The sequence below is a fragment of the Pyrgilauda ruficollis genome, unplaced genomic scaffold (assembly GCF_017590135.1).
Source record: "Pyrgilauda ruficollis isolate IOZ18807 unplaced genomic scaffold, ASM1759013v1 scaffold16, whole genome shotgun sequence".
Taxonomy (NCBI): Eukaryota; Metazoa; Chordata; class Aves; order Passeriformes; family Passeridae; genus Pyrgilauda; species Pyrgilauda ruficollis.
Window position 1 is genome coordinate 2,214,991 of NW_024514764.1, and position 8,906 is coordinate 2,223,896.

The window sequence follows — 8,906 nt, forward strand, 5'->3', positions numbered from 1 at the left end:
CCTGGGACATGGAATTGTCCCAAAATAGCTGGGTCTCATCAGAGGAAAGAAAACAGTGCAAGGTAGAAATGAATTGTGGGGACACTTCTGTTTCTCTTCCCCACCCAAATCCTCCCAAAGCCCAAGTAAGAAGGAAAAAAGAATGAAGGAAATGGTTGTTTCTTCATCATTTTAAATCACATAGGGTTTTCTCAAAGGCTTTACAACCTTGTCTCAGAGAAGTTATTTTCACATCACTGCAGTGTAACAGACTCACACCCAGGGAAACACCAGCATCACTCAGGAACTCCTGTAAATATGCAGAAATATATTCCCCTTAACACAGAAAGGACCTTTCCACAGGAGGTTTGTATCCCATGGGAAGAGAACTGTTATTGCATCAGTCCTGGTGCAAGACAAAAGGTGGTTTTAAGTGGGGAGATTTGTTTTCTGTTTCCCAGTTAACTAGAGCAGAGTCACCCTCACTCCTAACTTCCCTAAATGATGTAATGCTTCCCGTTGATTGCAATGACCAAATGGATGTTGTGGAAAACAGGCTTCCTGCTTACAGTGAGGGAAAGTTTCATGTGCTTCACCAAATCAGTTATGAGATATTTCAACATCAGGCTGAGCCCTGACAGAGAGAAGAATGGTCTGACTATTAGCTAACTAAGTGTCCCTAAAGTATTGAAGTCTTTTGCAATTCTGCTGTGCTTTTAAAGTGAAAAATGAAACATTTCCAGGCATATTTCACCTGAAAGGAAGAACAGGCAGCACGGCTCCTTTTTCCTCTACAGAGGCACAGTTTCTCTAGCACCAGGAGCCTGCAAGTCAAGGGACACAAGTGAAAAAGCAGCACAAGCAAGGCTGGGATTGATCTCGTTCCCTTCTTCCTCTCTCCATCTCCCTGATAGAAGTAACAAGCCAGCTTAGGGAATTTCCAGATAGATTGGAAACATGGAAAACCTGTGGCTGAATTTATGCAACTACATCACTTTTCTCTGCTGTAATGAAGAGAATTGGACATATTGAATTGCTCACCACACAGATCTGGAATTTTGAAAACCCTTACTATTGCACAAATGTTGACAGGGTATTTTATTTACTGCATCATTAAAGGTTAAAGAGACTCATTCTCTGGAGGATTCATTTTTTCAACTCTTAATATCAATTAAAGCTAATTTCAGCTCTAACCAATGATTAACATAAAATATGGAAAAAGCTCTAACTGAGAATTTCTGTTCATTACTCCAATTCTCTTGTATTGCTGGGGCACTTTATAGGTACTGATGCAGCTTTGTATCACCCATGACACAGATAATTTTCCCCTCCAAGGTTTATTTTTTTGTTTTGTTCATGAAATTGTTGCAAATACACTCAAAATACCTTTGATGATTTGGAATAAAATTGTTATTTAACTATTTCATAGCTGATGGTCAGGGATGCTCTCCATAGGCTTCCCTACATGGCTGGGTACAATGTCTGGATACAAATGTACCTTGTTCCAAGGCCTGCAGCTTCCATATCCTTCATATATATAATAAATAAGCCCACTCTGAGGTACTTATGCAACCACAAGTTTGCAAATGGAGTGGGGAAGACACTATAACTGTTCAAGGGAAAATGAAAAACCTTGCCTGCCACTTATGAACTGAAGCCAGTCCAGCACAGCTGGATGCATTTACCCATCTTCACTTGACAAAATACCTATTCCATCCACACAGCACAGAGAGCCCAGGAAAATAAGCTCCAGTCCATCTGCTGGGCTGTGTCAGAGGTTTGTGCAGCCCAGCTGAGGGGGCACAGGTGCCACACCACAGCTCCCCCATCCTGGGGCTGTCCAGCTGGTTTTGCTTTGAAATTGGAGGTAGTAAAACCAGAAAATAATTTTGGAAAATAGAGCACAAAGACAAACCCCCAGCATGGCCAGTACAGTCTTGCATTAATTTGCCACGAGCTTGTCTAACCTTTTCAGGACTTGTCTACTTGTATCCTAATTTTAGGCTATTTATTGTTAACAAGCACTAATCTGGGATCAATCAGTATCCAAAGGTCACAGCAGAAGGCAGAGGGAAGGCGAGGAGTGGTACAGATGCTCTAAGGAAGGTCAGCTGCTGCCACTCAGGCTGCTCTCAGGGGTAACCACACATCAATCACCCCACCAGCAGCCTGAGCCACATCCAGGGGAGTCAGCAGATGCCTGGTGCTGCCAGTGATTGTAACAGGCTCCAGTGGAAATCTGCAGGATGTACAAGTGGGAAAAGTGCATTTGGAGATGCTCCTTGCCAAGAAGGGGAGTGGTTCCCATGCTGCTGTCACACTCCTGTGCCCAGTGCAGCTCTGGCCAGGGCTCTGCACTGAGCTGCAGGTGTCTCAGACAGGCCATTGAACTAACTACTCTTATTTTTTCCTCAACTTTTCAAGACTGCAAGTGGCTTTCTCCTTCCCCCTCCTACATTTTCATGTTTAGCTTTCAGTGACTGGAATTCATTCAGCTGGGAGGAAGTGAAACTGCTCTCCTAAGTGGAAGAGCCACCTAATAAAGTTTTAATAGAAGATATCATTTCTAATCTTTACATTACATTAAAAGCCAGTCGGGAAATGAAAGCCCAGGAGGGTTAGGAGTGTTGGAAACACTCAGCAAGACAGCCTTATCTTCAGGGAGTTCACAGAATAAGTGTTGCCCTAAGGAGCAGAATTTGCAGCAAGCAGAGAGCCGAGGCTGTTACAGACTTAGCAGCCACGTGTAGATAAATGTATTTATATTTGTGTGCATCTCCACATATCCAAAGGGCAGATGGATATCTTACCCTTTGGACAGACTCTCCAAATCCAGCTGAGATATCCACCTGGGAGTGCCTGAGGTGATGAGCTTGGAGCCCTGGCCATGGCATGGATCATTTACCTGCTCTGTACCACCAAGGTGTTCATTTAAACACCAAAACCACTGCCATCTTCAGAGGGTTTTTTTGTGACTTACATAGAATTGGTCAGTTTGAGCTCTTCAATAACCCACAACCTGAATTTCAGAAACCATCCCACCATCAGTTCCTTGCTGTGCTGAACATCCACACAACACCAGTAGGAGCAGTTACAGAAATCTGGTTCTAGGAGCAATAGCAGAACTGAGCAGTTCTCAGGCTCGCTGTGGAGGGACTGAAGCATTCAAGAACATATCAGAAAGACAATTAAAATGGGGCAAAAGAGTACCATGCACTTTTGAAACACTGGCCTTTTAGTTTAGAAAGTTGACCTTGCAAATTTTGATTGGGTGAGAAGAACCACGTTCAGTGATAAATGTTCCTTCTCCCAGGTAAGAAGTGGTAGGTCAAGAGAAAACAGCATCAAGTTGCTCCAGAGGAGGTTTAGGTTGGATATTAGGGAAAATATCTTAATGGAAAGAGTTGTCAAGCATTGGATCAGGCTGCTCAGGGAAGTGGTAGATTCACCATCCCTGGAAATGTTGGAAAACTCTGTAGATGTGGCACCTGGCGACACAGTCCTGTGGCGGGCTTGACTTTAGAGGTCTTTTCTAACTGAATCAATTCATGAGTCTATAACCACCACCAAGAGTAAAACACATTCATGAGCTGTTTTAAACTCACAAAAGGCAAACTTCAGAAAATGCTGGAGTATAAATCTTCTCAGGGACCCAGCAGGCCCCAAGGTGGCAGCAATGAAGTTTCTGCAACGAGAACTGAAATCTTCCAAAGACAGGAAGGACCTGCCAGGGTGTCCAAGCAGCAGCTGCCCCAGGGAAGTGCTCAGACCCTCTGCTGTGCTGACCCTGCTCTAAGGACAGCGAGAACAATGAGAAATTAAACTGCACTGTCACAAACCCCAGCACACAACAACTTCTGGCACTGCTTTGGTTTGTTTATTATAAAGCCACTTTGGCTTTGCGCTGGGTTTTCTGCTTTCTCTCTTCTTGCTGGCAGCAGCTCCAGAGAAGAAATTTGGAGTTTTGCTAAAAGTTTTAGATATTGGTTTCCTTTGCAGCACCTGCTCCTTTGTAAGGAGTAAGAAGCTCCCTGCAGGCTCCCTCCCTAAACACACACCACAGCTGCACAGCTCAATATTTGCCACATTTATTATATAATCACCAAAATGTTGGAGGTTTAAACCTTGTCTCTTGCCCATCTCTGAACTGGCTCCCAGGTGGGTTTAAGCACCAGCAGCTGGCCCTGCTGGGCTGCTCTGCCCCAGGGGAACATTGCTGTTCTCCAAATCACCCCTGGAGCTACAAGGAAGGAAAACAAAGCCATGGATCAGCCTCTCCTCACTGCTCCTACTCACAGCTGAAAGAACAAGGCAGGGAAGAATCAGGCAAGTGGCTCCCAGCTGGACAAGTGTCTGAGTGTGATCCACACGTGCTTCCATCCCAGGGCAGCCTGATCCCCAAAGCCCTGAGCTTTCCCTGACAAAAACCTGCTGAAACCATCCATTTGAGTATTCATCTTTCACCTGTAATTTCGTTTCAAATCCATTTTTTTTGGAGGGGTTTGCTGGGCTTCAACCAAAATTGCTTTCAGAGATCTGGGAAATGTGAGAGGGGAGATTTTCCAAGGAAAACTTCACCTCAGTGCAGCCCAGAAGTGCAGCCACCACCTCAGGCCCAGGGCTGACCCCTGGGGAGGCTCTGGCAGAGGGAACAATCTGGACTGCACATCACAGACCTGTTAGCCTGGCCTGCCAGGTGAGAACCCCAAAATGTTCAAGTTTGATGGCTCCCACCAAAATTCAGTGAATAAAAAAATTCTAGGTTTAGGATAAGTGGGATCTGAAGGTTTTTTTTTTTTATCATTCAGGTGGCTTCTCAATGAAAGTTTTGTGGAATAGAGTGGGTACAACCAATGCTGAGATGCTGGGAAGAGGGAGCAGCAGCTGAGCCACGAGAAAGGATCTGAAGCTTCAAACACACCACAGGCAGTGGGTGGGCTTTTTGAATAAGGAGAAAATTCATTAACTCTGTGTCAAAGATCACAGAGAATTTAACGAAAATCTTAAGTAAAAGATGCCAAGCATTTCTGAGGAGGCCTCCTGGATCTTTCCTTGAAGATCTGCAAAGAAATGTGAAGGAAATGCTCCACTTTCAGTACCGTACTGTGAAATTAAATGTTATCCTGCTACACATTCTTTTTTTATAGCCCACTTTCTATTTTTATTCCTGTTCTGCTGTGGAAGTGTTTGCTAATAATATATGATAGGATGCTTTGTCATGAAAAAACCTTGTATCATTTATCTGTTCCTGAAAAAAGAAATTCTCAGTACAAATCTAATAAGGGAAAAAATCCTATTCTAGCTCCTGTTGGAGGAAAGGGATTGATTTATGGAGAGAGATGAAAAGCACTAAGTATGTATTGCTTGGCAAAATGAGGAATTGTAGAGAACTGTCTTTATGCATTTGAAGGGTGTAAACATCAAAGAGGCAGAAGAGCTATTTAGAGCATTAGGAAGAGGCACATCTAGGAGACAAGAGCTGAAATTAAATGAACATCCTTAACTTAAAAATCATACTTCTGCCTGCAAATCTATTTCCTGGTATTATTACTTGCATCACTCTAATGAGTATAAATGAAGCTTATAGAAAAAAACATCTAATCTATTTTTCATATCCGATCAGCACATCTTCCTGTAACATTTATAAAGCCCGGATCTGGCACCTAATCCAGAAATTTTGGGAAAAAAAGCATCCTTTAAGCCTCCTCCTCCTCCTTCCTATTGCCCACAAATGCTGATCAGTACAATGGGTCTCTTCCCCACCTCTGTGCCCTCTGATTGCAGCCTGTGTGGTCAGTCTGGGATCAGACTCATGGGAGCTGGGCGGCTTTAACAGCTTTTACTGCAGCCAAATGATAATTCTGATTGTTAACAAGCCTTCTGAGAAGCAAGAGCATCCTCACTCTCAGCCTGCAGGAAACCCATCACTGATCCTGCAGGATGCCCAAACCTGTTTGCTTGGAATTCAGTGAATGGCCCCCAGACCTGAGCTAAAGCATCAGGGGAGGAAAGGCTCTCTAGGAAATCAGAGCCTCTGCTCTCCTCCAGGCTTTGCAGGGCCCTCCAAAAACTCCAGAGTCCCACATGGCCTGACAGCCCACAGAGACCTCAAGGACAGAGTTTTGCTCTCCCACATCAAGGATGAAGTTTTGGAGTAAGGAGAGCTCAAGGACAGAGTTTTCTCTCCTTTCCAGCAGGCTTTGGGAGCCCCCCGTGCCCATCTGGGGTGGGATGGCAGCACAGCCATGGACAGGCTCCAGCTGAGCTGACCTCAGCCTGGCAGGGGTCTGCACATCCATGTGGATGTGCCTGGATAATTGGAAATGGCCTGCAGCTGGAGGCTCACAGCTGAAAAACATCACTTGGTTACACACCTCCCTTCTGATTCCTACCAGCCAGCCCAGGATAACAAGGCCTGTCCCTCTCTGTGCCTTTTCTCAGCAGCATTTCACAAGTGACAGATGCTGGAGGTGGCAGGCTCTGCTCTCAGCCTCCCCAGAGAAATCCTCAAATCCTTCCAGAATTACAGACACCTTTTATATTATTTTTTCTGCCTAGATTTTTAGTCTAAAAACAAGACTGCAGTCTCATATTAGCCATTAAAATGAGGTAAAGGAGGTGCTTTCTGTGCTCCCTCACTTCCCCAGCAGGAAAAGAGGTGAAACCCAGGGGAACAAAGGGAACAAAATTGCCAAGTCAGAGCACAGAGGCCATGCAGGCTATGACTTCCCAAACATACTGATCCCTTCAGTCAGAAACCACTTCATCATCAAACACAGCATTTCAGGTGCATAAATAAAAAGGAAGAGAAATGATTGCAATAAGCTTCTGATAATAGCCAAGGTTCACAACTGAATCTGTGATATTTTAGCAGAAAGCATATATTCATGTAAAATAAACACCATCCCTGTGAATGACAGGCTCTGATTTATACTCCTGATGTTTCCAGCCCTACAGCATCATAAGAACATTGTAATGAAAAATGTCCAGCAGCAAATAGGGAAGGCTGGATCTCTGTAGGCAGGAAGGGAATTACACTGCTTCCCGTGCCCCTGCCTGGGGCCACCAAGGTCCCACACTTGTTCACATCCAGAAACATCAGCTCCTGGAGGGATGGAGTTTCTGATGTAGTCACAGCCCTGTGCAAAGCCTGAGCAGCTGAGGAAAGCTTCTCCAAACTGCAGGGCAGCAGCTGTGGTGCTCAGACATGGGCAGGGGACACAGGGCTGGGGCAGGGCTGTCCCCACCCCTCCCTGGACACTCACTCCCACTCTGCAGCCTTTGCAGCAAACTCACAGAGCACAAAACACAAATAAAAAAAAAAATCAAAATAACATCTTACCATGGGGGAAAGGCCACGTTCTTCGGGTGGGTGATGGGGCTCCCATGGTGAAGCAGGGTTGTGCTTTCACTGGAGACCTGCACATCTCCAGCTGAGCTCAGGAAAGGAACACTGAACTCAGGAAAGGAACAGCACAACCAGGCTGAGCTTAAATGGGCTCTGGGCCCGTGGGTGGGGTGTGGAGCCCAGGTGAGGCTGGGCAAGGTCTGCTGTTCCCACCCAGGAGGCCCTCTCCATCCTCAGCTGGGGGAAATCCCTGCCTGACAGTTCAGGGTCTGTCTAGTGGACATCTGAGGGTCTCCAAGTTTGGAATAAACCCCAAGAGAATCCAGGGGTGCACAGCACAGGTGCTCACCCCCCACTGACCAATGCTCAGCCTGTCCCCTGCAGCCACTGGTGACTCCCAGCCAAGTCCCCCAGTTTATACACTGAGCATGGTGTCCTAAGGTAGGAATATCCCTTTGGCCACTTTGGGTCACCTTTCCTGGCCATGGAAGGCAGAGCATGAGACAATGAAAAGTCCTGGGCTCGGGGTGAGCTCCCCTCAGCCACAACTGAGCCATTGGTGTCACCAGCACTGCTCTCACACTGAACCAAAGCACTGTACCAGCTACTCAAGAGGAAATTAACTCTATCCCAGCTAAACCAGGACAGCTTCCTCTGTCCTTTTGTGTCCCCCGAACACCACGCTGTCCCTGCAGGCTGTCCCCAGCTGGGGCAGGAACTGGAGCAGAAAGGCACTAACCCTGCACGGGGCTGCAGGAGAAGCTGCCCCAGGAACCACCCTGCTGAGAGACCCCTGCTGCCTCAGGCTGCTGCAGGAGATGCACCATGCCAGGGCATGTGGCTCTCTGAGGGAGACATGAGTCCATTTATATCAGGAGTGAGTTTGGCCTCGGGCTGGAGCTGTTTAGAATAAACTTGGACACGGTGACCTGTGGAAAGCACTTGTTCAGCACCTGGTGCAGTAGAGAGCCCAGTCTGCAAACAGTAAAATCTGGATGCTCTTCCAACCAGAACATGTCCAAACACTGTCAGAGATTTCTGGTGAGGTTAGAATTTTCCTGTCTCTTAGAGGAGTTTCATTCTCAGGGCACTGTATCCATTTCACAACACATTTCACTGTCTCCTACATAAACATCCCTTAGTCCTTCCCTTAAAAGGGTGAATGTCAACAAACTCCCCAAATATCTAAAGTTCTTCTTATGGTCAGTTATTAAAGCCAAGGCACAAGAAACATGCTCAGAGGTGAAAAGACCACAACAGAGAAAGGAAAGTCTGGGCATGGGAGCACCCAGCAGAGAAGAAAAGCTGGAAGAAGAAGGTGTGAGAGACTGCCCTGTGCTGGCAGGCCATGGAGATTGGTGCATCTCATGCATCCTGACCAAAAAACCACTACAATACAGCCAAAACAAGGCGAGGCTGATGAATGAAGCTATTACAGGTGACAGGGGACAGAGACACAAAGCAGAGGAGTAGAAGTGTTGCTTAATGACTCGTGTGGAGGTATAGGAGAAGGTGGAGAGACAAAACGTCCCAGTCACTGTCAGCTCCTAATGGGTACAAAATGCTCATTGAAAACCCA